This window comes from Monodelphis domestica, chromosome X, assembly GCF_027887165.1.
Source record: "Monodelphis domestica isolate mMonDom1 chromosome X, mMonDom1.pri, whole genome shotgun sequence".
In the NCBI taxonomy this organism is placed as follows: Eukaryota; Metazoa; Chordata; class Mammalia; order Didelphimorphia; family Didelphidae; genus Monodelphis; species Monodelphis domestica.
The window spans coordinates 4,591,572-4,615,426 of record NC_077235.1 but is presented as its reverse complement, the minus strand read 5'-3'; the positions used below and the strand labels follow the sequence as shown (position 1 = coordinate 4,615,426).

Sequence of the window (23,855 nt, the reverse complement as noted above, 5' to 3'; positions counted from 1 at the left end):
TCAGTGACTTGTCACCATCCCAAATCAAGCTTGTTCTCTGTTTGACAAGGGGTGTGGAATGGGAAGATGGACTTCAGCCATTTCCTTGGCACTTGGGGCTTTCTGCACAGGCAGCGTGGCATACAGAAAAGGCTGGATTTAGAGAGATCTACTCTCAGCCACTTATTAGCTGTGTGACCTTTGGTAAGACAACTAACCTCTCAGAGTCTCCGTTTTCTCATCTGTAAACCATCTCAGGGTTGGTTGTGAGGCACTAATGAGATAACACAAACTAAGATCCAGAGTCATCTCAGGGAGGCAAATGAACATGTCTAGGAACACACACTGAGCAAAAGGCAGAGCTTGGGTTCAAACCCAAGGTAAACTAAGCTCTCTCTGGGACATCTGTGGCTGTTTCCAGGATAGTGTATCAATCAATGAGGATTTAGTAAGCACCTGGCAGGGATGGGGTGTGTGTGTGTGTGTGTGTGGGACAGATCTTCCCCCATCCTTCCCTCTGTCCAGGTGAGTTTGACCCTTTGGGGAACTGAGACCTTTGCCCTGCATTCCTTCCTCTTGTGGACAGCAGTCTGGTGGTTTCCTCATCTGGACAGCAAAGAGAGGACCAGAATGGAGGTACCCCCAGGAATCAATGAGCTGGGCAGCTGGTCCTCCAAGGCAGCCTATAGCAACACACTGGAAATGCCCCATAGGAACTATCTGCTTTTCTGCTAAGTCCCTGAGACTGAGGTGGCCTGATGTGGCTCTTAGAGACAGGGCTGCTCCTGATGTGCCAGGGTCCTTGACTCCTTAACCTAAGGCTCCCTGCCCTGATTAAGCCCACCATCCCCTCCAAGACGTGCCACCTCAGCAATCCCCAAGGGGTCTAGAGCTTATAGCTTGGGAACTACAAAAACAGAATCCTAGAAGGGACCATGGAGACCATGGACTCCAGCCCCATACCCTCCCCCTTTTTTACTGAGGAGGAAACTGAGGAAGCCCAGAGGGGAAAGCACTGGCCCAAGGTCTCCCAGCCAGGAAGCCTAGTTGAGGAGGGCCATGGATTATAGATTCACAGCACCATTCTTTGCTCCTGCAGCCCCTTAGGGCAGCTAGGTGGCACAGTGACTAGAGCCCTGGGCCTGGAGTCAGAAAGTCTCATCTTCAGCCTCAATTTCCTCTTCTGCAAAATCATGGAAAATATTAGCTTTGACTCCAAAGTCTAACCACTGATGGCTCAATTCATGGTATTTTTCTTAATCTCATGAGAGGGGACCAGGCAAAGAGTGCAGACCTGGGTTCAAATTTCCCTGCCCTAGACTCACCATGGGGCCTATGAAAACTGGACTTTCTAAGTCAATTAAGCATTTCTTATGTGCCTACCTGGAGATACAAAGACTACAATGAAACAAATGCTTATACTACGACCTAAGCGGAGAATAAAAATACAAAAGGAAAAAGATGGTCCTTTCCATTGTAGTAGTTGTCTTGGTGCTCTCAGAAGCTCCAAGGATTTCACTGAAAATCCACCCATCTACTCATCCGGCTCTAACCCCCTCGGCTCAAATGGCCGTGCTCTGGAATCTGAAAATCTTTCCCGCCAAACCTGCCCCACTTCCAGTCAGCCAGGCTTACGAAGATTTCCGAGCTACAGGTTAACCTTCCCTCCTCACCCCCCTGGCGTTGACTCCCATCACCACTGCTGGAGGGGATGCCTAGCTCTACTTCACGGTGAACCCCATCTTACTGAATAAAAGCTCACCTTTACAAATTAATATATCAAACAGCTCTGGGATCGCCCCAATGTGATGCAGGCAACAACTCATCCATGCCTGCTCACCTATCATGCTGCAGGCTTTCCTGCTTTCCACTAACATCACAGGGTACTGATGGAACACTTCCCTGGCCCCATGAGACCCATCTTCTCTTCTTATCATATAACTCCTTGGAGGTAGCTAGGTGATTCAGTGATTAGAGCACCTGACCTAGACAAGTCACTCAATCTATTTGCTTCATTTCTCCCATTTGCAAAATGAGGATAATAATAGCACCTGCCTCCTAGAGTTGTTTTGCAGATAAATAATAATTCAAACGCACCTAGCCCAGTGCCTGGCACATAGCAAATGCTACAGAAATGTTGGCTATTATAATGATGTGGTCTCCTCCATTAGCCTGTGGGTTCCTTGAGGGCAACTATTTCCATTTTTTACCTTTCTTCGGATCTCCAGTGTTTAGCATAGAGCCTGGCACATAGTAGGCACTTAATAAGCTGACTGACAATACTGGACTGTAAGATCAGGAGAATTCCATAAAGATTACCAACATTTTAGCAAGTCATCCTTGTAGAAAGACTGTGAATCACACAACAATACATTGAGGGGGATTTGGGCCCAGACTCAAGGCTAAGCCTTGATGGGTTATGTGAATTTTGAAGATGTTCAGTGGCATGTCCCAACGATCAACGGCCTGGCTATGGGCACAGGTGTTGTGCTTATGGAATTTCTAGGTGACACAAAGGTAGGACACAAGCTCTAGACTAGAACATCTGGCTAAACCTAAGAAGACTGTAATTTAATGGAGGAAAAGATCCAAGTCTTACATTTAAGTCCAAAAGAGTCAATTTTGTAAGTGGGCCACATAGCACACCAATTCCCAGAATGTAGAAATGACGGATCTTATGAACTACCCTTATCAGATCACATTTGGGATGCTTCCTTCAGTTTGGTCTGGGGCATCCCACCTTTGGAAGAACTGTTTAGGGGACAGCATCCAAGGAGATGATGCCATGTTGGGTCAGTTTCAAGGCACTGCGGATGACTGGAATGCTTATGAGGGACATGATAGTATCCAGCATAATGGACTTGTTCTGCCTGGCCTCAGCAAGCAGGGCAATGGATGAAAGTTGGAAAGAGATAGATTCAAAGTGAGTATAAGGAAAAGAATGTCCTGACTATGTGGGGTCTCCAGAAGTAAAATGGGCTGCTTTGGACAGCTGTGGGGTCCCCCTCACTACAGATACTAAGTGAAAGCTGACTAACCATTCACTTGGTATGTTATAGAGGGCCCTTTTATTCAGGCATGGCTGGTGGCGTAATTTTCTGAGGCCTCTTCCAACCCTAGGATTCCATTACAATTCACATTTGACACTCAGCTCCACTCACTAGTTCCAAACATGCTTCCCAGGATCACAGAAAGGCCCCTCAAGATCTATTCTAACCTACACATTTTACAGAAGATACTAAAGCCTACTGGTGAGCAATGACTCACTCAAGGCACTGCGGGCAGAATACCGGCTAAAACTCAGGTTTCTTAACTTCTAGTCCACGAATTCTTCCCACTACACCGACCAGTCATTCTGGGCTTCCCATACCTAGGATAGGAATTAACATAAAGCAAAGAGAAAATGTGGTCTCCCATGGGTTCTTGCAACAGAGAGAAGTTTAATGGATAACACATGTAGCCAGAAGACTAGAAAGCCATAAATTCTCTTCACTGATGGCTGGCCAGGGATCATGGGGAAGACCAGAGACATATGGTGTACTCTAGTCATAAAATCATTTGACCAGAGACAAGGACTTACTTACTGATAGAGCTGTAATGCGGTAGAAAGAACTCTGGATTTGGAGTCAGGGGTTGTGCCTTTCAATCTCAGCGTGGCTACTTCCTGGGCATGTGACTTTGAATAAGTCATTTCCTTTCCCCCAGTTTTAGTTTTCTTTATCTGTAAAATAAAAAGATTGATCTAGAAAGCAGCCAAGGCCCCTTTTATGTCTAAGGTAGTTCAAAGGATAAGAGTAGTGAGCCTGCCAATCTGCCAAAAGACAAATTCAAATCCAATCTCACTGGAGCTACATGATCCTGGGCAAGTCAACCTGGTGGCCCCTGTTATTTCAAGTATAAAACAAGAAGAATTCTGCCTACCTCCCAGGGTGGTGGTGAGGATCAAACATTTATAGTTTTGCAAAGCTCACAGGGCTCTAGAAGTGCCACAAGAGGACTGTTGCTGAAGCCCAATGATACTACTAAGCCACGATGAAATGGAGGTCTTCTGAACTCAAAGGAGACCAGAGAAAAGACTAAGGGCCTCAGTTTGAAGCTTCATCTTTAAATAAAAACAACGACAATGTTGTAGCTCTAATATTTACCTTCTCTGGCCTCATATTTGCTGTCTGGGGAGGGAAAAAACAGAAGTCCAAGCCACACCATACACAAGTACTCTAGTGAAAGACAGCCAGTTTCTAGTCGTCTTCGTGGATAGATATTGTAACACCGGCATTCAGCAAATCTGGAGGGAATTCATTCCTTTCAGGGTGGCCCTATTTCTAAGGGCTCTTCTGGCTCCATAGGTATGAGCCTATGGAATGCCAAGCTGTTGAGATTTCACAGGAAGGATGTGTTCATTATGACTGGAGAGGGGAAAATCAAAGAACACTTCATGGAAATGGCCTTTCTGCCAGACAGGCAGGGGAAACCTCTGGGTTCTGAAGTTCTTGCTAAAAGCTCTTGAATTCATATCTCAGCTACGTAAGGGCCTGGAGTCGGGAAGACATGAAGTGTTTTGGTTTTTTAAAACTCTTACCTTCAGTCTTAAATATTCTGAATTGGTTCCCAGGCAGAAGAGCTGTAAGGATTAGGCCATGAGGGTTAAGGGTCTTGGCCAGGGTCACACAACTAAGAAGTGTAGGAGCCTGCATTTGAACCCAGGTCCTCTCATCTCTAGGACTGGCACCCACAGCACTAACTAGCTGTTACCAAGATCTTAGTTCTCACCTAGCTTCTTACTTCTGAGCTTTGACCCAGGGCAGCTCATTTCACCTATCTGCCTCAGTTTCCTCAGCTGTAAAATGAAGATCATAATAACAGAACTGTGTAAGGAACAAAGGAGATAATCACCTTAAAGCAACTGGTACCTGGCACATACAATAAGGGTTATAAAAATGTTAGCTTTTTGTAAAATATATCTGGTCCAAGCATTGCCAGTTTAACTTAAGTCTCTTGAGGCAATTATGTAGTATGGTTGATTAGAATGGTGGATTTGCAGTCACCAGACCTAAGCTCAAGTTCTACCTCAGATACTGAGTGACCCTGGGCAAGTCACTTTCCCTCTCAGGCTGTAATGGGAGCTAACGACCACACCTACTTCCAGTGTGGCAGTGAGGGCTATATATGAATACCAGCTATTATTCTTCACTAAGATCATAGACCTAAAATTAGAAGGGAGGAAACTGAGGCCCGAGGAGGTTGAATGATTTGTCCAAGGTCACAGGGGTGGCAGAGTGGACCCTGACTCCAGAGGCTTGACCTGATGCAGTATACAGGCAGCCATTGAGACATTTAAATAGATTCCTGAGAAAGGTCAGCAATCCCTAAGGAACAGAAAGAACTGGGAGGCAGAAGCTCTGCCATTCATGGATGGGCCTTTGGGCAGTGCTTCAGCTCTCTGGGCTTGCCTCCCCCTCCTCGGGGCCCTTTCCATTCCTCCGGACTGGACCAGGGCTTCTTCTCTGTAAAATGCTCCCTGACTGGGCGAGTCCCAGGCTCTACACAATCTAACTTGTTCTTTTTAAAGATGAGTAAACTGAGGCCTAGAAAATTCGTCCGATCTAAGAGCCAGGTAATCTGGGCTAGACCACGTACTGTTACCCTGTCACGTGGAGCCGGTACCGACCCGGGCCCGGCCGGGATAACGGTTTTGCCTGACTGGCTCACTAACACTCACTCACACAACTGCAGCGGTCCCTAGGGAAGATGGAAGACGGCGTCACGAACTTCCGGCGGGGCCGCTCTAGGACAGCCCGGAGGAACGCCCATCTTATTAGTGTGCGCTTGCGCAACGGCACAGGGACGTGGCCGTGGCAGCCGCGCAAAGGCAACTGCCCTTTCCGATTAGCTTCCATTGGGAGGGCGAAGCGAGAAGGCGGGACTTCCTGTGAGTTGGCCGAGACGGGATTGTCTCCTTCTGAACTTCCGTTTCTCTGCCTGTTTCCAAATCTGCCCACCTTCATCTACTCCTCCCCGCCTCTCCATTTTTACTTTATTTACAAGTGGACAAACTGAGGCCTCGGGGAAGGCCATGCAACTTTATTTCACGATCCAGTGGTGGGTTCCCATCAGCCCCTGCGTCGAGGCTCACCTTTTCCTTGAGGCTTCTCCGTACACAGACCCATAAAAACTGACAAAGCAACATTGTGTGACATCGTAATAGCCCTCATCTCTGCACTAAGAGAAGGGGTAGATATTCCATCATCTGCTCCGCAGTTCGTTGCCTTTTAGAGGTTTTTGTTTTTTAACTTCAGCATCACTGCGATCACTGTGCATCTTTCCCGTTTGGCTTTCTTCCCTCCTCCTCATTCACAGCTAATTAACTGCTTACTGGAACTGAGAGAAAGAAAGAGCTCAAGGTGGCCTATTCCTTAAATCCCAGGTCTTTGGGAGACACCCTGGGTCCCCTCTTTTTGCCCTTCCTCTGAACCAAGCACTTCCCCTTTGTTCTCCTCCTTATGGATCCCTATCCCCCAGCCCAGATCATAAATGCTTCCCCAAAGGTCTGGGGACATTCTGTGTTATGGTTCTGAAAACTAGGTATCTTTGATTTTAGAGAGAGAAGGTGAAAGGGAACAGATGAATGTTCTGCTCTCATAATTGACTCCTTAACTTAGGGATACTATATAACGTAATGTATGTGGGAAAATCACACATGATTCTTTCATTTCTCTGGACAGTTACCCTGAAGTGATTCCTGCATGACCTTGTCTTGGTCTTTCAGATGGCCTAGGTCCAGGAGAGGATACAGCCCTGGTTTATAGGGAACCACTTAATACAGCACTCATGTGACTACATCTGATGTGTAAATACATGAAAATAATTGAGTGATCAGCCTTGTAGGGATATTCAAGGCTTGTTTGGGGGTGTGGAGATTTGTTTCTGGATTGCTGATAAGCAAAAATTTCTCTCAGCTGAAATGGGGGGAAAAGTGTCTTTTAAGGAAAAAGAAGGCTTCTGGGACCCAGTGGCAAGGGCTCTAAGGAGAGAAAAAGTCCTAGGATGGTTATAGAGAAGGCAGCCCAAGGCTCACTTTGGACTGAACTTTCCTGACCATCCTTGAGTGGAACAACAATGGCAAGTGACAGCCTTGCTTGGTGTGTCTTTTGTGACTTGGAGATATTTCCCTTTCAGGACCTTCTTCCTTCGTGACAATTCTCATGATCAGCACATAATGCAAATTGTGATATTACAGTTTCCATTTCCTCAAACAACCCTAATAATTGGGAATTCTCAAATTGTTAGGAACATGCTTTGAGAAATAAGTGGAGTTTATTCCTAGATGGCTTGTATTTGTAGCCTTAATTTACCACAGTTGAAGTTTGGTTCTTGAGCTTGGAAAGATAGCTCACAGCCTTCTTGGTTTCCCCAGCCTCTGGGGTAAGGAAATACATCTGTAAGATATTGTTACTCTAGTGTTATAGATGTTATAGTTAATGTGTACTTTGCAATGGGATATTCTTTAACAGAAACACCACATACCAACTCTGCAAACAACTCAGGAAGGGATCTGTTCCTGTCAGAAGATGATTTCTGAAGATGAAGTCTGTTGGTTAAGATACCCAAATGCAAATGTGTGATGTTCATTGCTATTGGATTAATGTCCTGCTCCTATCTGCTATTTGCCCCAGTACACTTCTATCTTAGGGGCTGACTTCCCCTTGTGACCAGTGTGCCAATTGGGAGACGCTGTGGCGGGACACCCTTCAGATCTCCAGACAGTTCTCCACCGACCTGGGACCCTGGAATCCACTGAGGACGCGCCCCTAAAGACACTGTCTGCAGCCTTCCCTCCCCCTCATATTCCCCTCCCTCTCTCTCCTACACATAGGTAGGGACAGCTCTACACTCATGCTCAGCACTGAAGAAACTACAGAAGATTTGGACCTCCGCCCTTTTTCCCCTTAGACATTTGGAGAGGAGGGGATGGGATGGCAGGGGACACTGAACCAGGTGGGGCCTGAGATTCTGGCCCTCCAGGAGGCTGTGTGGTTCCCCTATGGATGGCTGGGCTGGCCAGATGGCACGACTCACCAGGAGCAGTGGGGAGACAGCTAGCAAAAGGAATACATGACCCACTCGCTTCCATTTCTTCACTTTCTCCCCTGCCTCTTGGTCACAGAGTATCCCTCAACTGGGAGATACCTTATCCCACCCACAGGAGCTCACTGGCTGTGCCCCCGTTCTGGCCTACAGCCCGGTGTCTCCCCTAGCTCCCTCACTGCCCGCTGCACCCCCTCACAATAGTACCCTGAGTGACCTACTATGCCAAGTAGGACCTCCTCTTCCTTAAGGAGGGGGCCTCTGTGCAGCCTTGGGTGAGGAATATTGCTTCTATGTTAACCACTCAGGGATTATTAGGGACTCCCTGAGCAAGCTACGAGAAGGTCTAGAAGCTCTGACGGAAGGAGAGGTAATTGCTGGCCCCTGGTACGCCCACCTTTTCAATTCTTCTCCCTAGTCACGTCCCTCATAGGACCCCTCATAATCTTAACCCTACTCTTGACATTTGGCCCCTGCGTTTTTAACTGCCTTGTTCGGTTCATGAAAGGCCGGCTGGGTGCCACCCAGGTGTTGGCCCTCCGACAACAGTACCGACCCCTAGCGAGCCCTGGGCTGAAAGTAAAGCTTCCTCAGAGGGGAGAGAAGCTTTAAGGTAGGAAGATAGAGACAGGATAGAAGTTTTAGATACCACGAGGGGGATGACGGAGTCGAAGTAAAGATATGAGGTGGCCAGAATGAGTCTTTATTAATTTTCCATGAGCCACAGCTAAGCTCTGATCAAAGGACCTTTCCGAAGGCTTTTACCAGTCCAGAGATCTACATTTAATACCACACAAGTCGGAGAGATGAAAGAGAGATAGAGAAGATTTAAAGATGGAGCTTGGCCAGAGGCCAAGCTCCTGCCAGGACAGCCATCAGCCCTGAAAGAGAGAGAGAGAGAGAGCTAGAGGCGGAGCTTGCTGGGCTACATATACCCTTTGATAAACAGTACATAGGGATGACCCTCATTGGTTAATGACAAGGCATAGGTGTGGTTTCTCTTAACCAGGTGAGAACAAAGAAACCTGTTTTCCCCGCCTAACCTGGGGGAAGCTGGGGTCAAGGGTCAGAGGCTTTCCCAGCCACGTGCAATACTGAGCATGCTCAAGACTGAGCATGCTCTCTTTTAAGGCAATCTGCACATACCAACTGTTCCCCTTGCCCATAGCTAGGGGTGGACTGCTACAGAAAGCCACAAGCTGCCTCAGTGGGCAGGCACCCCCTCTGCCCCCTAAGAGAAAAATAAGTTGGAAATGAGGGAGATCTAGCCTCAGTGGGCAGGTACCCCCTCTGCCCCCCTAAGAGAAAAATAAGTTGGAAATGAGGGAGATCAAAATTGAAAGTTGGCCCTGAGAAATTCAGCCAGGAAAAATGCCAAGGCCCCACAGACAGATAAGCTCAGGGCTTGTGCTGGGGCCTGTCCAAGGTCCTTGATAAACTCCAGCACTGAGACTCCAGGTGCAAAAAGCAACTTTCCAACAAAGGTTATTCATGAAAAAGTATTTAAACCCCAGCCTGTCAGAAGCAACTCGGAACTCTGATGGTAGAGGTTCCCACTGATGCGCGTATCAGTTTTCCCAATAAAGGCTTTCTCCTTGCTTGATTACATTGTCCGGACTGCCTTGGTGGTGGGTGAAAACCCGGACCTTAACATCATCCCTTAATTTCCCTTTGAAATTACCTTCCATGTACCTTCTAGATGTACCTCTTCCTTGCCACATCCTATAGGAAACCTTTTCTGATCAACCTAGATGTTAATAGTTTTTTTTTCTTTCTCTCCCTTCACCTCTCCCTTCTGACTTCCTTCAAATCCCAACTAAAATCTCACTTCTGCAAGAAGTCTTTGCTGATCCCCCTTCATGATATGGATTTCCTGCTGTTGATTCTCTCCAATTTACCTTTGTCTATAACTTGTTTGCATATAGTTGTTTGCATTTTGTAACTCTCATTGGATTGTGAGCACCTGGAAAATGGACACTGTCCTTTCCCTTTCTCAACACATTCATAAATGTTTCTTGACTGGCCTTATCATGGCAGGTACCAAGACTGAGTCTGTGAATAAGATATGTATTCGAAAGTTGGAAATACTTGATAAGGTTAAATCCCACGACATATTAGGACGGCATATTCTGAGGCCTGCTTTTCTTACCCAGAAAGACATTTTAGGCTTGTGGCCACCAGCGACAGAAACATTCCCACAGAGGAGAAAGGTTTTGACCTTAAAGAATTTACACCTGTGGTCCAAAGCCAAACTTTCATGCACATAGGGGAAATGATACAGGGAACGTAGCCCAGGGATATGATTCCAGTGATCGCAATTGTAGGCAATTTACTGTAAGGTGTGAAGATTAAATTTCACTCTCCCCTGATTGTGAAAATGAAAATAATTAACTCTCCCGATTGTGAATATTAAATTGTAACCCCTGCCTGTTTTCAGATTTAATCACCAAAAGTGTAAAACCCCTACTTAATCATTAAGTTAGAGGTCTGTGATCCACGAGTGAAATACTGGGTGATGAATCAGAATTAAACTAACTGCTCCATGGCAGTCTTAAAGCAGAGCATGGGTAAAAATTAGGGGAAGTGATGCAAAAGAAAGTGCCTTTAAAAGGGAGTGACAACTGCCTGAGTGCAGTTCAACTTGGAACTTTCACTTGGAGTGGAATCTCCTGTGAGAGAGAGTTCTACTGGGAGCTCTACTGGGAGTTCGACTTGGAGTGAAGACTGATAAACAATCGGCTGACTGGACCCGAGACCCTGTTCCTGATGAGACTGTTGGACTGACACATGGTAAGTGAAAGAGCGGACTCCTTTCCTGGATATTTTCTGAAGAAACTAGCCTCAGGAGAGACTAGCCTCTTGAGAGTTTTTTCCCAGGTCCTTGGCTTTGCCGAGGCCAGCAAAGAACCAACTCTTTCTGCCTGGGTTGGGCTAGGGGCTGGAAGTAAATTACTTAGTGCTTAGACTAGATACCTTACCCTATCCTCTTTCTGATTTTCTTAATTCACTCTTTCTACATTTTGTAAATAAATTATAAATAAATCTCTTTGGAATAAATTAAATTCCTGGCAACCATACTCTTAAATAATCCAGTCCAATCCTTTTAAAAATAACCCTTTTTCCCCCTTAAAAAGGCAAGCAGGAAGTTCAAATAAAAAAGAAACACTATGTATGCAGTGAAGATGGGCAAGGTGTCAGGCAGAGCTCTAGCCTTCTTAGACATCAATGTTCAGTGGAGAAAAACCTCATCTTTACAAAGAATGTGTGTAAAGCCTTTGGTGAGAGTTCAAACCTCATTCCCCAGAAGAAAATTCACAGTGGAAAGAAGGCTTATAAACATAATAAATGTGGAAAAGAAAATGGGCATTTCCCTCTATCTCAGCATCCTGCAGAATAATTTTAGATGACCACTGACCAAAGGCGTGATCAGACAGCCTCACATCCTGAATACCCCCCGCCCCCAGTTGAAAGTGAGCTCTCTCTTTTCACATTTCTCACAGGATTGTATCTAGGCCTCTTCTTCTGATTCTCTAGTATCATAATTCTTTATATAAACACAAGAGAAGGGTAGAGTCAGCATTGTCAAAAGTGGCAAGCAACAGTCATGATATCTAATTTATTTGTTGGCATTATTTTGGACAGATTTAATTCAAGGCCTCATATAGAAAGCTGCTTAATCTGATGGGCTAAAAAAATTGTTTTTTGACCAGGATGGAAATGTCTTTCCATAGAAAAATAAATGTGTGGCTTTGATTTAGATTGCTGGACAGAAGGGAGAGGTTTGAAAAGGGATGTGGGACAAGGGAAAGGACAAGAGAGAGGTAAAGAAAAAAAAGGGGAAAGAAAAGAAGAGAAAGAAAGAAAGCTGGGGTTGGGAGGGGAATAAGAAAATGGTTGAAGAGAGGAGAAATTATCACACTTTGTAATGGGCAATGCTAAGCTGCAGATTGTGCCATATATATGTGTGTGGGATGAAATAGTGCATCATTCCCCAACATACACTGATAATCATAGACTGGCAACTTCCTATAGAAAAATAGTGAAGTTAGGTGCCTCCCCTAGGAGATAGCAATCTCTCCTGAAGAGTGGAAGAAACCCCCTCCCCAAGCAGCTTCATATATATCAGTATAGGCCTTTAATATACTCTCTTCAAGCGTGGCTAAAAGACTGGCCCCCCTTCTTCTATTCCCGTGGGAAGAAGTTTAGGGGTGACCTAATTCCCATGAGAGAAATCTCAAAGCTTACAAGTTATCATCTTAACTGCATGTCCTGAGAAATGATTGCAAAGATTACTATAGCTAGAGAAATGTTTCGGCCTGAATTGTTGCGAACCGATAAATCCTTGGACAGGCCTAAAAAGCTGACTCAACTAAAAAATGCAAACCCAAGGAATACGCCCTCCTGCTTGGAAACAAAGAAAAGACACTCAGAAGCCTTGGGAAGGATTAAGGAGGCTAGAAATAGATGCAGATGATGGGAAAGTGGGGATAGCATTGGGTTGGATCTGAGTAAATCTAGGCATCTGTGCCCACTTCTGAGACCTCAGACTGTGCAGCCACTCTCTCTCCCTATGCCCCCCTCTGCCAGCATCAAGTCTCCTGTCTGCTCATTAGAGTGATTTGGGGGGTACGAGCCCCACCCCTGAATTTCACTCCACACATATGCCAAATTGAAGAAATAAGAGATGTTTAGCCTGGAGGAGATGATCACTGTTATACAGGAAAAGGATTAGCCTTGTCCAGCCTCTTAGCCCAGAGAACTAAGCTAAGAGGGATGAGTAGAAGCTGCAAAGAGGTCAATTTGAACATGATGTAAGACAAAACTTCCTCAACAATCAGTGCCTTCCAAAATATAGCAGAAAGCCCAGAGGAAAGGTCCCATAGACCAAACCCAGCAGCCCTTTTCATGCCAGCAAAAGAAGAGGAAACAAAGCAGAGGTCTGTGAATGGAGATATGGCCAAATAACTTGTGGCACATGAATGTGACGGAACATTACTGTGACTATGAAGAATTCAAGAAGCATAGACAGACTTGTACCAATGAATGCATGATGAAAAGCACATTTATTAACTGCTCACTACATGCCAAGCCCCACACTAAGCATTGGAGATACAAAGAGAGAAGTCTGACAGTCCCTGCTCTCAAGGAGACTTGAAGGCAATAGCTAGGGAAGGTTTCATTGGCAAGGCACCCGAAAAGATCCCATGGTCCTTAGGGGACAACAGCACAAGGGACATGCCTCTTATTTCATGTCACTTCCGCTCACAAAATGGCATCATTTTCTGATGTAGAGCCATTGGACCAGGCCAAGGAGTTTGGCAGCCAGGACTTTCCTTTCTTGGTCTTTGGTAGCCACTGTAGGAGTGGTCGGTCCCCAAGATGTATCTCTCCAGGGTTTGATTCCCAGGAGAATGGTTGATGGCCCTGGCCAGGAAATCTAGCCCTTGGGCTCAGGGTCTTTGACTGTCTCCGTCAGGGTCAGGGAAGATGGTGATCAAAGGGGTGGGAGCAATGGCCTGATCTGCACCCACTAACTCCTGTCTGTCTCAGGGTGCCTGGCTGGCCTGCCTGCCTGTGGGTAGTAGTTTGTGGACATGGTTGGCCTCTTCTCCACTGGCATTGCTTCCTAACTCTATGGTTGTGAGGCTGGACTAGTTGATCACGAAGCAAGGATGTTATAGATGGGTTTCCAGTCCAGCTGATTGTAAGGGGAGGCAGCACAGAGGGTTCATAGTGCCATATCATCCTGAGGCCAGGGCCAGATGGGCGGGCATGGACAGTAATGAAGGACGGCCATGTTTCTGTGTATCCAGGCAGCTAGAAGCACTCAGTAGCTGTATCATAGTCCTTACACCCTAGTACATAGCTGATGTCTATAGCCTACCCTTCATTTACAGAAAATGCATGAATCTGGTTTTGGAGAACAAAGAAAAGGGCCAAGGAAGAAACTGAGGCCCTGAGAAGGGGAAAGCCAAAGTCCGAACCGGGGATGGTGAACCAGTGACACTGTGGAAAGAGAGCTGTGAAGAAGGGTCGAGAGGGATAGACCAGTGGAAAGAGAGGAGAGGGAACCAGGCAGCTGGCAGGGTGCATGCGCACTGCTGGGCCTGGCCTAGCCTCTCATTTCCTTTTGACCTGGAGCTGGTTCCAGGGCCAGACTGATGCTCAACAGTTCTAACACTGCCCCACCCAAATGTGGACTCACCCCCTCAAGCGGCCCTCAGGACTTCAGCACAATCAATTGGAAGTACTCCCCTGGTCCGCCACCTACTTCTGGTCCTTCTTCCCTTCCCAGAAGGCCCTGGGGGTGTTCTCTTTGCCACTCTAGGACACTCTGGAGGTCTTGTTCATCTCAGTGGTTTTCTGGCCCAGAATTGGCGCCTGATAAATGCTGCTTGAATGAGATGTAAGGATAGTGTTAGTGGACGGAAGAGGTCAGATCTCTGGCTCTTCAGAGCCTGGAGAGGCCTAGGGGGCACAGAATCCAACTCATCCATTGTCCATATGGGGAAACAGAGGCACGCCCTGGGCCTGTCTACAGGAATAAAAGAAAAATCTCATTTTACAAAGGAAGAAACTGAGGTCCAGAACAGGAAAGGGGTTAATGATTAAAGTTAAAAGGCCCCTCTAGACATCTGGCCCAAACCCCTAATTTTACAGTGGAAGGGGAAAACTGTAAAAAGAGAGAATGCTACAGCTGCAAGGTGCTTTAAGATCACCAAGTTCAACCCCCATCTCTCAGAAGTGGAAGCCAGGAAAGTGCAAAGGCATTGATTCAGTGGGAGGGAATGGGGTTGGGGACAAGGACCATAGTTTCTGGCCATACTCTTGTCATGGTGCTATACCTTCCAGATGTACAATTGAGCGACTGGCCCATGGCAGTTTGCATGCTTCTGGGTATTGACAATGTGCCTCCATCTCTGTCCTTTTGCCATCCAAACTTCTTCCATTTGCTTCTGTCTGAAGTCACTTTCTTTCAACTGCAACAACCCAAAGCCAGAAGGGCAGATCAAGTTATAAAAAATTTTAGAATAGTAGAAAGGATGCCACCCTTTTACATCAACATTTAAGGATCTACTGTGTGGCACCTCCTACAACAGGCATTCATGGAGATAGCTGGTGGCAGTGGATATGGCAATGGGTCTGGAGTCAGGAAGCCTTCAGTACACTTACTGTGTTACCCTTGGCAAGTCATCTAACCTCTTTTTACCTCAACTTCCTCAACTGTAAAATGGGGATAATAGTACCTACCTCTCAGGGTTATTGTGAAAATCAAATGTGAGGGTGTGTGTGTGTGTGTGTGTGTGTGTGTGTGTGTGTGTGTGTGTGTGTGTGTGTGTGTTTGGGGCCCCTCTGGTCTATGGACCTCTTTTTAGAATGTTTCTTAACTCTATTAAATAAAGCAGTATTACTAACAAGATTAAAGTTTGGTGAAAAACACAGATGTCACTTTTTCCTGTTCAGTTTAACACTTCCTCTGAAATCTGTACAGCTGGGAGTCTCAAAGTTAATATCCAGTAAATGACGGGGTAGATCGCTGGAGATTAGAAGCTCCTAGAGGCCAGCTGTTTTGTGGTTTTGTCTCTGTACCTCTAGTGTCCAATACAGTGGTTAATACTTGTTGTCCAGAATGGAATTTAAAAGCCAGTATACTCTGGACATGAAGTTAGAGGGGTCCGAGGCTCTGCTACCCATTGTGTATCTTAAAATCATTGTCCTCTGGACCCCCTACCTCCTATATAAAATGGTATGGTTGGGATGAGAGAGAGAGGCAATTGAGGGAACTAAACCATTTCTCAGGCCCTTTCTGGCTGTCCAGCATGTGAACCTCTGAACTAAATCTCCAATAACATGAACTAAAGTCTGGTATTCCAAATGTGGGAGGCCATGGTTCCACTAGTCATATGGTCCTCTGCCATGAGGTTCATGTCTGGGCACATTTCAGGAAGGACACGCAATCTACTGCGGTGTCCAAAGGAGGGTGACTAGGGTGAGGAAAGAACTGCAGATATGACAGAGGGACTGGGTGTGGAGAATGGAGAAGAGAAGGCTAAGGAGGCTTGTGACTGCAAGCTTCACACATATGAGGAATATATTTTCAAATATATGAGGAATATATATCCCTTTCATGAGGAAGAACTAAGGGTAATGGGAAGAAGTATTGGGGCAGCGAATTTTTGGGACTGAAGCTGTCTAAAATGGAACTGAAATCAAGCCATTCCCCATTTGGAAAATGTCAAGGGACATAAATAGGCAGTTTTCACACAATGAAATCAAAACTATGAATAAGCACATGAATAAGTGTTCTAAATCCCTCCTGATTAGAGAAATGCAAATCAAAACAACTCTGAGGTACCACCTCACAGCTAGCAGATTGGTCAATATGACAGTAAAGGACAATAATAAATGTTGAAGGGGATGTGGCAAAATTGGGACGATGAAGCATTGTTGGTAGAGTTGTGAATTGATGCAACCATTCTGGAAGGCAATTTGGAATTGTGCCCAAAGGGCTTTAAAAGAATGCATAGAGGGCAGCTAGGTGGCTCAGTGGATTGAGAGCCAGGCCCAGAGACAGGAGGTCCTATGTTCAAGTCAGACCTCAGACACTTCCCAGCTGTGTGACCCTGGGCACGTCACTTGACCCCCCTTGCCTAGCCCTTACTGCTCTTCTGCCTTGGAACCAATACATGGTATTGACTCTAAGGTAAAAGGTAAGGGTTAAGAAAAAAGAATGCATACCCTTTGAACCAGCAATACCACTATTAGGTCTGTACCCCAAAGAGATAATAAAAAATGTTTGCACAAGAATATTCATAGCTGTGCTCTTTGTGGTGGCCAAAAATACTGGAAAATGAGGGATGTCGCTCGATTGGAGAATGGCTGAACCAATTATGGCACATGATGGTCATGGAATACTATTGTGCTATAAGGAATGATGAACTGCTTGATTTCTATATAAACTGGAAAGACCTCTAAGAACTGATTTGTAGTGAAATGAGCAGAACCAGCAGAACATTGTATACAGAAACTGAAACATTGTGGGGCAATCAAATGCCATTGACTTTGCTAATAGTAATGCAAAGATCCAGGAAAATCCCAAGGGAACTTATGAGAAAGAATGCTATCCACATCTAGAGAAAGAATTGTGGGAGAAGAATTTCCATTGCCCTCTCTGAGCCTCATCTGCCTAAAAGGCTCTCTCACTCACTTGAGCAGACATTTCTGCTGCTGGTCTCACAGCGACCCAGGGGATCCAGAACCCATGGCATTTTTCCTTGCTGCGGCTGGCAGATCAGTACTGGTTTGGAAGGTGGAAGTCCTCCTGATTGGAGAGAAAGGTAGATATTGTCATTTGGGCTTTAGGTACATTCTGAGCCTCTGGGGGTGGGAGTGGGGAGAAAAAGCCTAAAGGGAGGATGATCAGAACTTAAATCTGCTCTCAGACACTTACTAACAACTGTATAACCCCGGATAATCATGTAACCTCAGTTTGCCTCAATTTTCTCATCTATAAATGGGGCTCATCACAGCACTTACCTCCAAGGAATTTTTTGAAAATTAAATGAGATAATAATTGTAAAGTGCTTAGTATAGTGTCTGGCATGTAGTAAGCACTACATAAATGTTAACTATTATTATTATCATCTCTCTTAATAGATTTCAAACTATCTGTCAGCAGGGATTGCGCTTTATTTTTATTCCTAGATCTTTTGACGAATTGGTAAACAATTTAGAGATCAATAAAAATTTACAGAGACCCCAGATTTGGGAAACCCAGGAAATCAGGATAATAATTATGATAACCTTTCTCTACTTGAGTCCTTGTCTAATATATCATTTTAGTGGGGAGGTAATCCTGGGTTCTCAGGGGACTGCAAATTTTGGCAGGTCTCACCAAGTTTGATGTGACTTTCCTCTGAGAACCAGCACAGTTAAATGTGACTAGATGAATTTTCAGTCACGATAGCTCACAAGGCCACTGATTTAAGAAGGCATGCAGGGGTCAGTAGATGGAAGAGATCATTCATTTCTTAACTTTGTTTTGCTCTGTATATCTGATTTCTTTCACACAGTAACTACTTTGTTTTGTTCTTCTATTTATTACTCTAACCGAATGAGAAAGCCAAGCCATGAGACCTGGATTGCCTGAGGCAGGCTGCTTACCCAGCAAAGCCACACCGCAGTGGTTCTCCAGCATCACATCTTCATTCTTCCGGGCTAAAAGAAACACTGACGTTTTCAATTGTCACTGACCCCTGAAATGAGAGTCTTATTGCCCTGGGTGGGGGAGGGAGGGAGGATGGATAATTCCTTGGGTCAGCCTTGGGAGGAAAGATAGAGAAGCAACACCAAGGAGCAAGAAGGCAGGGACCTGGAGGATTTTTCGGGCTGAGGCCATGTGGCTGAATCAGGGGAGAGGAACAGAGGCTGGGACATGAAAAGCATCTAACTGTACTTACCAAGCCAGTTTCTCTGGGTTTCAGTTGGCCATTTGCTAAATGGGGATAACATGGTTCGTCCTGTCTGCCCCAAAGAAATGGAATATAGTAAACGGAGGTGACACAAGAAATTCCTGACTTATACTGGCACAGTCATCGACCGGGTTATCACAATTGGCAACGGACGATCAACAGCTGGGTATGAGGACCAAATACTTTACCCCATGATCCCATTTAAGCCACAACACATCCCTAAGCATCAAAGGCATTAGGATCTTCATTTTGTAGAGAAGGAAAGAGAGCCAGAAAGGGAAAGTGATTGTCCATGTGGTTAGAGGTTGGATCTGAACCCCTGAAATCATCCTGACTCCAAGGCTTGAACTTCACTCTACTACCTCTCAATAATCTATGCCAAAGGGGCAGCTGGGTAGCTCAGTGGATTGAGAGCCAGGTCTAGAGATGGGAGGTCCTAAATTCAAATCTGACCTCAGACACTCCCCAGCTGTGTGACCCTGGGCAAGTCACTTAATCCCCCTTGCCCAGCCCTTACCACTCTTAAAAAAATAATAATAATCTATGCCGAGCACTTAGGAGCCCTTAAAAGACTGAAAAATTTGTTATATTTCCTGACAATATCATGTTAGCCCAATTCCAAAATTATGTTATCACCATCATTCTAACAACTCATATTTCTTTCTAAAGTGCTTTTAGCTATACTATTGAATTTGTACCCACAATATTTACTTTGCAGAATTCTCCTTAGAGCACCCCCAGAACAGTTGTATAGATGGTTATCATACATATTTCACTGTGTGTGTGTGGGAAGGGGGGTCCACTTGTCCAGAATCACAGAGGAAGTAACAGGAATATGGGATGTATAGATGAGTCTGGGGTTTGGGTCTAGGCCTTAGGATCACAGGATCAGAGTTTGACCCCTTTAACTTTACAGATGAGGGAGCTAAGGTCTTGAGAGGTGGGAAGACTTACTAATTAGTAAGTGTGGAAAGCAAGATTGACACATGGACCTCCGCTGGAGCTAGCTGCTTCATATTATCTTGGTTATTAGTCATATGGAGAAGGAAACAGACCAGTCTGAGTCTGGTGAGCAGCAGGATGAGCTAAAGCTTCAGATGAAAGGACATGCTAGGGACAAAGAGGTAAAACAACTCATGGGGAGCATATGACAGGCAGAGGCAACTGTAGTTTACCTGGGCCATCATGGTTCTCTTGACTGCTGATTCCATCTGAGACAATGAGGAGAAAAGTCTTGAATGATATCAGGCTTTTTCCTTGTTACCTTCATGAAGTAGGCTCCCTGTCATGCTAAGCAATAGGAGAAAGCAGAAAGAACGATCATATTCCTAATTGAGAAGAAATGATACAACTAGGGTTTCTGGGAATTGAGACTTTTTTTTTGGCTAGGCACATATCTTGGGAAAAGCTGTGAGTTCAAGATTAAAGGGATCCTTCTCATGCTGAAAAATGCTTTCCACCTCCAGAGAAAGAATTGAAAGATGAGGGCAGCTCAGTGGTACAATGGATGGAGCACCAGACCTGGAGGACCAGAACCAGGACAACCTGGGTTCGAATTTGGCCTCAGATACTTCCTAGCTATATGACCCCAGGCAGGTCACTTTACCCCATTTGTTTGGCCTTTGTCCTTCTGTCTCAGTTATTACTAAGACAGAAAGTAAAGGTTTAAAAAAAAAGATTTTAAAAAATGGATGGAGTTTGAATGCAGATAGAAGCAGACTTTTTAAACTTTATTTTTCTTGGGTTGTTTTTTTGTCTGTTTTCTTTCAAATGATTATTATGGAAATGTTTTGCCTGACTGCATATGTACAGCTTGTATCAAACTCCTTACCTTCTCAAGGAGGGGGAGGGAAAGAATTTGGAACTCAAAATTTTTACTAAAGGAATGTTAAAAAAATTTTACATGCAATTAGAAAAAAAATTTTTTTAATTGAAAAATAAAAGGTTAGAAGGGTCCTAGAATTAGGGAAGGCAAGGAAATCTTCCCTCAGTTAGGGAAGGGAGACTCATTTAGGTCTATAATATATTGCCCTCAGAGGAAAGAGACTCCATCTGACTTCTAGCTATAACCCATCAGTGCCCAGCAGGAGGAAAAGAATACCTTCTGAATGGAAAAACAGGGACTTGGGTTTCTTATACATCAATCTGATCATTTCCTTCTCTGCTCTAATCAATTCAGTAGCTCCCAGGTATTCCTGGGCCTCCCTTTTTACTTCTGAAACTTAAGGGTTTTGAACTATTGGTAATCCCTGTCTTTTCCTCACCTCAGTCATCATACCATCCTCTCTCCAATCTGCAACCTCTCCCTATCTACTTGTTCCTTCCTTAGCGCCTTCAAATATCGCTATTTCCTTCATTCTTAAAAATCCTTCACTAGACCATCATCACTCAAAGGAAATTGTTTTTCCAAAGTTAACAATGCTCTCTTAATCGCCATGTCTGATTTTTTTGGGGTGCAGTCTTCATCTTTCTCAGCCTCTCTGCAACACTTGATGCTGTTGGACACCTTCTTTCCTGGATAATCTATTCTCACTCCTAGGGGAAGGTACTAGTAGCTGGAGGGCCCAGGAAAGAGCTCCTAAAGAGGGTGGAGTTTGGGTTGTCTTTTTTGTTTAAGCATCTTAAAAGACAAAACCCCTTTAATGCCCAGTATCCCCTCCTTTGGTTGAGGCCACAGAAGGTGGAGGTGAAGAGACAACATTCCAGGCAGGGCCCAGAGCCTGCAAACAATGTGGCCAGTGTGGCTGGATTCTAGCTTATAGTTGTGTGGGATGAAATTTGTGCATCATTCCACAACATACACTGATAATCATAGACTGGCAACTTCCTATAGAAAAATAGTGAAGTTAGGTGCCTCCCCTAGGAGATAGCAATCTCTCCTGAAGAGTGGAAGAAACCCCCTCCCCAAGCAGCTTCATATATATCAGTATAGGCCTTTAATATACTCTCTTCAAGCGTGGCTAAAAGACTGCCCCCCCCTTCTTCTATTCCCGTGGGAAGAAGTTTAGGGGTGACCTAATTCCCATGAGAGAAATCTCAAAGCTTACAAGTTATCATCTTAACTGCATGTCCTGAGAAATGATTGCAAAGATTACTATAGCTAGAGAAATGTTTCGGCCTGAATTGTTGCGAACCGATAAATCCTTGGACAGGCCTAAAAAGCTGACTCAACTAAAAAATGCAAACCCAAGGAATACGCCCTCCTGCTTGGAAACAAAGAAAAGACACTCAGAAGCCTTGGGAAGGATTAAGGAGGCTAGAAATAGATGCAGATGATGGGAAAGTGGGGATAGCATTGGGTTGGATCTGAGTAAATCTAGGCATCTGTGCCCACTTCTGAGACCTCAGACTGTGCAGCCACTCTCTCTCCCTATGCCCCCCCACCCCGCTGTGAGGCTGTCTAGGCCCAGTGTTCCTCTCCCTATGGGCCTCCCACGGCTCGGAATAAAGCCACATGAACTCTGCCAGCATCAAATCTCCTGTCTGCTCATTAGAGTGATTTGGGGGGTACGAGGCCCACCCCTGAATTTCACTCCACACATAGTGAAGAAAAAGGTGTTTAAAAAACTGGGAAGGCAGGAAAGGCTCAAGCTGGGCAAGGTTCTTAGAGTCCTAAGTGGCCTTCTCTTTTTAGAGAGGCCCCGGAGTTGGGGTGAAGAAGAGACTTGAGGCCAGAGCCCAATCCAAGGGCTAGGTTCAAACACCCACTCCTCCCCGGTCCTAGTCCTTCCACCCAGAATAATCGCCCACAGCCCCTCGAAGCAATGCAAACCCATCGATTAAGAAGCCCCGGCAGAAGCCCCCCCGAAGCATTGGCTTCCTGACTTCCGCCGTGGGCTTCAGTTTCCCAATCGGAGGCAGAATGGCAGGCAAACCTTAGGGCACGGCGCATTCTGGAAGACGGACGCGTCTCCCGGTGGGTGGGACCTGTAATCCTATAGCCCCTACACCCACTTTGAGGAGTTCTGCGCAGGGAGAAGCCCAGGTAGGGTAATGGCCCAGAGTGCATCTGCGCAGGCGCGGCCTGTAGGCACTACGGGGCCTCGGAGGGGACCGGAAGGAAGGGAGAAGTCCGAGTCAGACTCCGGAGAGTTCTGGGCGTCATTCTCTGCTAGCCCAGGATACTCAGCCCCTGGGGGAGGACAGGGTGGGGGCGGGATGGAGCCTGTCTCGGCTTCACAAGCTCACAAGCTCACAAGCTCACACTCTCTCATCAAAAGCTCGGGAAAGCCACGGCGCCACCGGAAGTATTCTTCGAATCTCTCGCTTGCCGAGCCGATTCCTCCGGCTTTAGAAGGGAACTTCCGGTGCAGTTCTAGGCCGCCTAGGAGACCCAACATCTCGGTGGTGCGGTCTCGGCTCTCCCCGCCCAGCCTGGTTCTTGAGAGGGCGGGGCATTCTGCACGCCTCTGGGCGCCTTAGAAACTTGTCTTTGATAGAGGGCAGAAGACTGAAAGCGCTAAAGGGTGGAGGGGCTGCGGGCAAACCAGTGCACGAACGCCCCGATGGTGGAGCTGGAAAGTGACTTAGCACCTGTTGCCCCCATATAACAATCAAAGCTAGCATTCCTAGGGCTTCAAGGTTTGCAAGCCCTCAACTCGGGGAGGTAGTGCCTGGTGTTCCCATTTTACTGATGAACAAACTGAGGCTGAGTGACTTGGCCAGGGTCTTACAGTTGTGTTCGAACTCAGGTCTCTCCTGCCCCCGTTTACAAAACTGTGCATGCCCTTTGTTGACCAGTATTACCAGCACTAGAGCTATACCCCAGAGAACTATGGGGAAAGGAAGCCATCTGTACAAAAATCTTGGCAGCAGCTCTTTTTTTAGAAACTGAGGGTGTGCTCATGAATTGGAGAATGGCTGAAGAAGTTGTGGTCTACCTATGTGACTCCATCTGGGACAACAGAGAAAAGAGTAGTGAATGAGATCAGGCTTTCTCTCTTTGACTCCTTCCTTAAGTGGGCTCCCTATCATACAGAAAGAGCCTCTATACTCCTAATTTGGAGGAAATGTTGCAGCTAGGATTTCTGGGAATAGGAGCTGCTGTAGGCTCAAGATAAGAGGGATCCTTGAACTAGCCAAGGTGAGGGGTAAGGAAGGGAGGCTCATAAAGGTCTGTAACATACTGACCTCTGAGGATAGAGACTCCACCTGACTCATCAGTGCCCAGCAGGAGGCAAACAAAGAATACCTGCTGAATGGGAAAACAGGGGCTTGGGTTTCTTATACATCAATCTGATCTTTTCCTTCTCTGCTTTAAACAATCCAGTAGCTCGTTGGTGTTCCTGGGTAAGCTCCTTCCCCTCCCCTCTCCTAATT

The 23,855-nt window shown here is 45.8% G+C and overlaps 1 long non-coding RNA gene across 9 annotated transcripts; it reads right to left on the bottom strand.

Moving 5' to 3' along the window:
* Window positions 1–39: 39 nt before the first annotated feature.
* Window positions 40–22,784, bottom strand: LOC103102268 (uncharacterized). Of its 9 annotated transcripts, none has more exons than XR_008914755.1 (9): window positions 22,412–22,784; window positions 19,712–19,826; window positions 18,525–18,588; window positions 18,229–18,282; window positions 17,273–17,386; window positions 14,910–15,044; window positions 14,270–14,455; window positions 4,125–8,945; window positions 40–3,700 (listed from the first exon to the last, which is right to left on the bottom strand). It is a non-coding gene; the product is annotated as an uncharacterized LOC103102268 (long non-coding RNA). The 9 variants fall into 9 exon arrangements; XR_008914754.1 differs by having other exon boundaries at window positions 18,525–18,584; XR_474848.3 differs by having other exon boundaries at window positions 4,125–14,455.
* Window positions 22,785–23,855: the final 1,071 nt, after the last annotated feature.